At 37.0% G+C, this 9,467-nt stretch overlaps 1 non-coding gene across 1 annotated transcript; it reads right to left on the bottom strand.

Moving 5' to 3' along the window:
- Positions 1-218: 218 nt before the first annotated feature.
- On the bottom strand, positions 219-325 carry LOC114913618 (small nucleolar RNA R71). The gene has a single exon (XR_003799540.1). It is a non-coding gene; the product is annotated as a small nucleolar RNA R71 (small nucleolar RNA).
- Positions 326-9,467: the final 9,142 nt, after the last annotated feature.

Raw genomic sequence — 9,467 nt, 5'->3', positions numbered from 1 at the left:
GGACCCTTACAAACATCTAGATGAATTTCTTAAAATTTGTTCAATAGTTAAAATTCAAAATTTCTCTGATGATGCTCTCAGACTCAAGTTGTTCCCATTTTCTCTGAAAGATAAGGCTAAGTATTGGTTGAACTCTTTAGACACTGTAACAATTTCGACCTGAGACCAACTTCAAAAGAAATTCCTAAAGAAATACTTTTATATCGAAAAAACTAATCAAATTAGAAAAGCCATCATAAGTTTTTTTCCGGATGGATGGTGAGATGTTCCATGAAACATGGGAGAGATTAAAAGAATTGATTAGGAAATATCCGCATCACGCCGTACCTAAATGACAATTAGTCCAGTGCTTCTATGACGGTTTATCAGAAAAGCACCGGTAAATGGTTGACTCTTCTTGTGGTGGACATTCATGCTCAAAAATGAACATGAAGCTTGGTAGCTCTTTAAAACATTAAGTGAGAATTCATTACATCACATATTGGCTGTCCGTAGAGACCCTCTCATGGTTGGACCAAAATGAGGTGGAATATATGAGGTAGGTCGTTATATGGATATCTATAGTAAGGTAGATGAACTATCTCAAAAACTTGACCAACTACTGCAAGTCAGGAACACCTCTTTCCCATCTGCACAATCACAGGATATTTGTATAATATGTTTGAGTCCAACACATTCGATAGGTGATTGTCCAGTCACATACTAATTTCCTAAGCTTATTCAAGAGCAAGCCCACCAAGCCCAAATCCGAATGGCTCCAAGATCAGAAAATGATCCGTACTCAAATACTTATAATCTGGGCTAGCGGAATCATCCAAATTTTTTCTGGAGATCACAATCTATGGCCAATCCAGTATCACTTAGGCCTAATCACCAGGAGATACAATTTAGAAATACGTCATACTCTCAATACCCAAGTGCCCCACAATCCCAAACCCCTCCTAGCAATCATAGTTCTGCCTTTGAGGAGAAAGTGTTATAAGCATTAAAAGGGCTCGAGATGAACACCCAGCTCCTTCACTCCCACACTCAATTAATAGCCAAGCTAGAGATCCAGATAGGTCAACTAGCCACTGCTTTTAGTAGAAGGAAGGAAAACTTTCAAGCCAGCCCATCAGCAATCCTAAAGGGCAGTATGTGGCTGAGAGCTCCACTGACCCTGAAACTTGTCCCGAACATGCTAAATCTATAATGACCCTTAAAAGTGGGAAAGCCTTAAGCCAGCCAGTATTAAACCAGTCAGAAAAAATCAACAATTAGAACAAGTAGTACCAACCAAGCTAGAAAAGAACAATATTGAGGAGAGGAAGGAACAAATTACACCAGCACCCACACTTAAAGCTCCATTTTCAAGTACTCTGGAATCTCCTCTACCTCTCGACAGGAAGGGCATTAAGATGAATGAAATGTTAGAACTTTTTAAACAAATTTAGATAAACCTTCCCCTTCTTGATGCAATCAAACAAGTCTCAGCTTATGTCAAATTCCTGAAAGACTTGTGCACACAAAAGCGTAGATCAAAAGCACAAACACCTAAGAAAGTCCATCTTACTGACAAGCTAGCTCAATCTTCCAGCACACCACCCCACCTAAACTCAAAGATCCAGGTACCCCAATTATATCCTGTGTCATAGGAGACCTTACGATTAAGAAGGCATTATTAGATTTAGGTGCAAGTGTCAACCTTTTCCCGAGCTCTGTATATGACTTATTTAGATTTGGAGAGTTAAAACCTATGATGGTGATCTTACAGCTAGCAGACTGGTCCATTAAGATATCCCATGGAATGTTGAAAGATGTGTTGGTAAAAGTGGATGAGTTTTATTTTTTCGTAGACTTTCTGATGTTGGACATAGAATCTGATAGCAATTCTAGCCAAATCCCTATCATCTTAGGATGACACTTCCTGGCCACAGCCAATGCTTGCATCAACTGTAGGATAGGAGTCATGAACGTATTATTTGGGAATAAAAAGCTAAGGTTCAATATATTTAATGCTTCTCAGAGACCACCAACTTATGACTGTAATGAAGTTGATGTGCTAGAGAAAATCATAGAAGAAACTACCCTTACCATGCTCATGCAAGACCCTTTACAAGCATGTTTAACTTACTTCGAAGTAGATGATTTTGATGTCGATGGATATATCGAAGAAGTAAATGTCTTATTAGAACCACCCACTTCTAAAACCACTCCTCATTGGACTGTAAAGTATGAGCAATTGCCCACTCAATCTAGCACACTAGTACCATCATTAGAAGCACCACCTACTCTTGAATTAAAACCCCTTCTGGCCATGTTAAAGTATGTATTTCTCGGACCCAATGATACCATTCTTGTTATCATTGCTTCTAACCTAACCTCTGATCAAGAATCTCAACTTGTAGGTGTATTAAAAGAACATAAAGAAGCAATTGGATGGTCGATTGCTAATTTAAAAGGTATTGACCCTTCCATCTGCATGCACCATATTTACTGTGAGAAAAATACCAAACCCTATAGAGACATGTAGAGGAGACTTAATCTGAATATGCGGGAGGTGGTAAAGAAAAAAGCAGTAAAATGACTAGACACAGAGATTATCTATCCCATTTCAGATAGTCAATGGGTCAGTCTAACTCAGGTAGTACCTAAAAAGTCAGGTATTATCATGGTAGAGAACAAAGAAGGTGAGTTACTTTCCACTCGTACAACAACTGGTTGGAGAGTGTGTATAGATTATAGAAAACTCAATGCCGTCACTAGGAAAAACTATTTTCCACTACTTTTCATTGATCAAATTCTAGAATGGCTAGCAGGTCAGGACTTCTTCTATTTCCTAGATGGATATTTAAGATATACTCAGATACCCATTTTTTCTGAAGATCAAGAAAAAACCACCTTCACTTATCTTTATGGAACATTTGCCTTCAGGTGCATGCCATTCAGACTTTGTAATGCGCCAGCCACATTTCAGTGGAGTATGTTGGTCATCTTTTCAGACATGATCAATAGATATCTAGAGATTTTTGTGAATGACTTTTCAATATTTGGTTTCACTTTTGACGATTGTCTCCGAAACCTTAGGAAAGTTCTCAAACATTGTAAGGAGACGAACTTGGTGTTAAGTTGGGAGAAAAGCCATTTCATGGTTCGAAAAAAAATTATACTTGGACACATTGTTTCCAAGAGGGGGATTGAGGTAAATAAGGCTAAAATCGAAGTAATTTCAAAACTTCCAACCCCAACCTCAGTCCGACAAGTACGATCTTTCTTAGGTCATGCTGGATTTTACAGATGTTTCATTAAAGATTTTAATGAGATCTCGAGACCCCTATGCAACTTGCTTGCCAAGGATAGCTCATTTGAATTTAATAAAGACCATCTTGACTCATATCATACTCTTAGAACTGCACTATCAACTGCACCTATACTTAGACCCCCAAATTGGACCCTACCCTTTGAAATAATATGTGATGCATCCGACTATGCTGTAGGGGTAGTCTTGGGGCAAAGGATAAATAGGAAACCTCATATGATTTATTATGCAAGTAAAACTCTTTCTGATGCACAATTGAATTATACGACTACTGAAAAAGAGTTACTTGCAGTTGTGCTTGTCTTGAGCAAGTTTAGATCATATCTTTTAGGTTCAAAGGTCCTAGTTTACTCTGATCACGCAGCCTTAAGGCATCTGCTATCCAAAAAGGATACCAAGACTAGACTAATCAGATGGATTCTTCTCTTACAGGAATTTGACCTAGAAATCCGAGATAAGAAAGATTCAGAGAATGTGGTAGCAGATCATATTTTTAGGATTCTAGTTGAACACAATAAGGATACAATTAAGGATGGATTTTCTGATGAGCAGTTTTTTGCAATCTCTTTTAACTACCCTCCTTGGTTTGCTCATATCGTTAATTACTTAGCCACAGGGCAAGTCCCTTGTCATTGGTCCAAGCAGGAGAAAGATCAATTTTTTTCATAAGTCAAACACCACTTTTGGGAGGAACCTGAACTGTTTAAGTACTGCCCCGATCAGGTAATCCATCGGTGTGTCCCCGAGAGTGAGTTTCAAAGCATTCTCACATTCTGCCACTCTTTAGCATGTAGAGAACATTTCAGTAGAAAGAAGACTGCAGCAAAAGTGCTGCAAAGTGGCTTCTACTAGTCAACACTGTTCAAAGATGCACACAATTTTGACTGTAATTGCTTAAGATGTCAACAAACCAGAAATATTTCTAGAAAAAATATGATGCTCTTGTCCCCTATTCTGACCATAGAAATTTTCGATGTCTGGAGAATCGACTTCATGGGACCCTTTCCTTCTTCATTCGGATACGAGTACATACTAGTTGCAGTGTAGACTATATTTCAAAATGGTAGAGGCTATAGCAACCCGAACTAATAATCACAAAATCATGATCAAATTCATTCAGCATAACATCTTTAGTCGGTTTGGGTGTCCAAGAACCATCATAAGTGATGGGGGTACACACTTCACGAATAAGCATTTTGAAAATTTAATGAAAAAATATGAGATAAGTCACAAAATTGACATACCTTATCACCTCCAAACAAGTGGTCAAGTAGAGGTCTCCAATAAAGAGATTAAACATATCTTAGAGAAGACGGTTAGGCCCAATAGAAAGGATTGGTATGTGCGATTAGATAATGCACTATGGGCCTACCAAACTGTCTTTAAAATATCGATATGAATGTCTCCTTATCGGCTTGTATTTGAAAAAGCTTGTCATCTGTCGGTGGAATTGGAACATCACGTATTTTGGGCCATACGGTAATTTAACTTTGACATAAAAAATATGGGTTCTAATAGGAGACTTCAAATAAATGAACTAAAAGAGCAATGCAATGAAGCATATGAGAGCGCTAGAATTTATAAGGCTCGAACTAAAGTATACCATGATAAATTTATTGCACGAAAAATATTCGAGCCCAACCAAAAAGTATGGCTTTTCAATTCTAGATTGCGTTTTTTTCTCGATAAACTTTGTTCATGCTGGGATGGACCCTTTGTTGTGACTCAGGTATTTCCTTATGGTGTTATAAAGCTCAGAGATCCTAAACAAGGGAACACTTTTAAGGTAAATGGCCAACATCTGAAATCATATCTGGAAGAAATCAATGATGGAGAATTAATTGAATCTATTGATCTAATAAATCCAATCAAATGATACTCAGCATAGTCTGGCTAAAGACTTTAAATTTAGTGCTCCTGGAAGGCAACCTGTTGCCTAGATATGGAGCCTAAGAAGAGAGGTGAATTAGGTCTTTTTTAAAATTTTAAAGATTAGTGCACTAAAATAATGTGCTTAAGTGTTTGAGTAGAGTGGGTTGATTTCTAATAAAAATAAATTCAAACACAAAAGATAGAAATGCAAGTATAAGGCATAAGAAATAAGTAAAAAAAAATAACCACAGCAAATACAAAGAATTTATAGTGGTTCGGTGCCAACCTTGCACCTACATCCACTCTTCAAGTCCCTACTTAGGAATTCAATCCATTAAACAAATTTCAAAGTTATAACACATCGGATAACTCCGACCCTTGCTATCCAAGCAAGAATACTTATTTTTTAGGTACAAACCAACCCTCAACAATTTGATTCAGGGTTCAGATCAATCCAACTGAGTTTTGAAATCTCCCAAAACTCAAAAACCCAAAAGCAATATGAGAAAAATAGGGTACAAAAAATTTAGCATAATATCCCCTTAAATAAATATAATAAATACAATATAAATACAATACCTAAGGAGAAGAAACTTTTGCTGAACATCCTCAATGAATTCTACACCTAATTATAGCTGGAGAGCAGTTGGTGAAGTGATTAAATACTTCTTTTCTCTCTTTTAGGGCTGATTGATCTTTTTTCATATTTGAACTTGAGTGCTTGCAAAACCTTATAATTTTTTACTTCAAGAGAGCATTTATAGTCACCATTCACCCTTGAGAATATCTTAAAGTTGGTTTAGAATCATTGGAGAGTATTTAATGTGCATTAAATACATCAAAAATAGACTGAAAACTAACCGTTACAAACTCGCCCAGAATGGATCGTCCCAATATGACTAGAAAGTCCCATGGGAGCCTCATTAGGTCAAATAGAAAGTTCAGCTTTCTGTTTTGGTCTCAGGGTCTCAGGGGTCGTCCCACTACATGGGTCGTCCCAGGTGGGTCATCCCACTACGTGCCATGAGCCAAAACGAAGCATGTCGGCTATCCAATGAAAGGAGATGACCCAGATGGATCGTCCCATTTTGTTGCAACCTAATTTTTTATGTATTTAAGATTTAAAACTTATCAAAATACTTTCAAATGCTCTCAAATGGCTTCAAATCAATTGGACACTCTCAAATGGTTTCGAAAATTTTTCCAACTTGCAGAAACTTCAACTTTGGCACACTTGATGAAGTTTTTTAAACCCAATCTTTTGGACTATCTAAAATATCACAAGAACATTCTTCAAAGATAAAAAATATATTAGTAGTCCCCTCAAATAGTTTGTGATCATCAAAATTAATTCTTGGAGCAACAATCTTCTTCTTTTTGATGATGACAAAATATTTGAGTGTTCATAAAATATATCTTTAAAGCTCAAAGAATTTGGGTTTGTGGAGCACTAGTAGAATTATGCCAAAGATTCAACAAAGAGGATTATGATATACATATTTCAGCAAATTTTAATAATTTAATTTATTTTGTTAAAATTATTTGTGAAGGTATCAGAGTTTTTCTAAGGATTGTTCTTAGTCCATTAAAATTCACCTCTTTCTTATATGAAACAAATAGAAATAAAATTATTTTGACCATTTTGAAAAAGATTTCTCCTTTTCTTATATAAAGAGTATTCAATTTATGAAATTTTTCTTATTGAAGTAGAGATGGTTCATAAAAAAATTTTATATTTCTCTTCTATATTTTTAATATCAGAGTAATAAATATGAAAGAATGTTTCTTTCCTTTTTTCTCATTTTGATGTCAAAACAAGGATGAAACCATTTGATCAAGAATTAAAAGAGAAGAAATTGAAGCATTTTGTAAAATTAAAAATGAATATATCGAGGTATTTTGGCATTCATGCAAAAATAAAATTATCAGAAATACCAGAGTACTCAAAAAAAATAGATGTATCCGAGTAATTTTTTAAATAGTATCAAAATAAAGATAAAAATAGATGTATCAGAGTAAAAAATTGATGTATCAGAGGCATATCAGTGCAAAATACTGTATTAGAGCAAAAAAAATTAAAAGAGCAATTAGATTTTAAAAAAAATTAGATAGACAATACACAATACACTACTTTCTCTCTTTTTTTGGCATCATCAAAAATATGGACTAAAGAGAGCAAGATTTTTCATGGTTCTATGTCAGGCATCAGAGTAACAGTACATTTTTCAAGTATAATAGTCATTCATTCATTCATTCATTCATCCAAGAAAAAAAGAAGTGATCCATGATAATAACCTCATTCATTAATTACAACAAAAAGAGAGGTACAAGAGTCATAATATATGTCCATGAGCATAAAGCTCTCATACATCCAATCTACAATATACAACTAAGTAACCTAATATAAAATGATGAAATCAATGAGAATGGGCATCGAGCTCAAGATAGGTAAAAGATGATCAGCCTCGTCCTCGACCGAAGGGTCTGGTCCGAGAGAAAGATGTCGGAGGATGAAAAGCAATGGGCTGGACAAAGGCTGGCTCACTGGATGCGGAGGGTCTAGACTGAAGCTGAGTCCTAATGGCATCAAGTTAGGACAAGATCCCTCTTACTATAAGTCGGAGCCCATCTAGATCAGTAGATACGAAGTCTCTGAAGTCTCTGATGTCCATTTGAATCAGCTCAAGAGAAGAACGAAGCTGGCCGTAGAGTCTCTCTATCTTTCAAGCTAAATCATCCAGCTGAGGTGAAGAAGTGATCACTCGCTCCTTTCGATAGAGAAACTAAAATTCATCTGATCTTCCTCCCTATATCAAAAATCTACCACTGAACCTGAGTAGGGAGCTCTCCACACTCTCTAGTCTAGTACTCAAATCAGATAAGAGCTCCATCAATGAAGATATGTGTGGCACGACAGAAAAGTCTGAGGAAGGATCAGAGAAAGAACTCGGTGGAGCCTGACGATACTGTTGCTGCTGCTGCTGCTGCACCAACTGGAGGATCTGCTGCTGGAACTAGTGAGACTGCTGAAGAAGCTAATCCTGAAACTGCTACTGCTGAATAGATAGAATCTCTGCCACTCTCTCAATCAACAGTCCCATATCCTCATCCCCCAAACTAAAAGATGGTATGGTACGGCTCGATGGGGGTACTCTGACTAAGGATCCTGCCTCAGGCTCCAAAAAAAGGTGATCAACTGGACTCTACTGGGGCATAGGGGAAGATGGACCCTCCCTCTCAGCATGCTCCTCCTCCTTATCATCCTCCTCCTCAACTGTAGCTACACGACCCTTAGCCTAATGGCCATTAATTCTCACAAACCCCATGTGCCTAAGAGAGTGATTATTATAGGTGTCGGTATATGACAGTCTACAAACAACCTCTCCTTTAAAACTCACTCCAGACCCCCTAAAAATCATAGTGAGAGCCATGCCATATGGCAAGAGAGCCTTGGATCTATTCAAGGCTTCCCTCATGGCATCGATCATTAGAAAAGGTAGGTTCAGGGGAGTCTCAAAAACTATATGGTGCATCAGACAAATATCTCTACCAGTCATCAAATCATATCTTTCCCTTCTAGGGAAGAAAATTTTGGACACTATGTGGTGGAGCAACCTCATCTCTACACTCAGATCCTTGGCCTCAATCTTCATAAATCCTTCTACACATCTCTCCCAAGGATAGTTCTAAGTCCAATTTTCTTTTTAGGTAGCTCATCTAGGCAACTACCCTCACAAGGCATCTAAAGTAATCTTCCTAGCCTAGATGCATTCAAAATGATTTGGACTCCCTTCACAGCAGACCTCAAAACACCATCAGAAAAAATCAAATTTGAATAAAATTTTTTGACCAAATCAATATAAACCAGCTCAGATAAACTTAGAAAAAATTTTCATCCTTGCTTAATTAATTTTTCTCCAATTGAAAAATCATCATGCCTCAAAAATTTGAAATCCACATTTCTTCCCAAAACAACCTTCCTAGCAGATAGAGGAATCTTACTTAGAGTGATCGGTGGAGATGCTTGGGTTGGCTCTTGTGCTGCCTTCTTCCTCCATTCCTCAGCCTCCAAAGATCTAACCGACTTCCTTCTCTGCAACAATCTCATTTTGGGGGCTATGTCTCAAGGAGAGGATGGAAAATGGTCAAGAGGGTGGAGAAGGATGTGGATTGAAGTGAAACTAAGAGGAGAAGATGATTTTGGAGAGTTTCCCATGGATTCTATAGATTAGGGTTTGAAATTTGAGAAAATCAAGAGAGTGAGCCATGAGATAAAAAAATTTGAGGAGAGTAATCC

The sequence above is a fragment of the Elaeis guineensis genome, chromosome 5 (assembly GCF_000442705.2).
Source record: "Elaeis guineensis isolate ETL-2024a chromosome 5, EG11, whole genome shotgun sequence".
Taxonomy (NCBI): domain Eukaryota; kingdom Viridiplantae; phylum Streptophyta; class Magnoliopsida; order Arecales; family Arecaceae; genus Elaeis; species Elaeis guineensis.
This window is presented reverse-complemented; position numbering and strand designations above follow the sequence as displayed.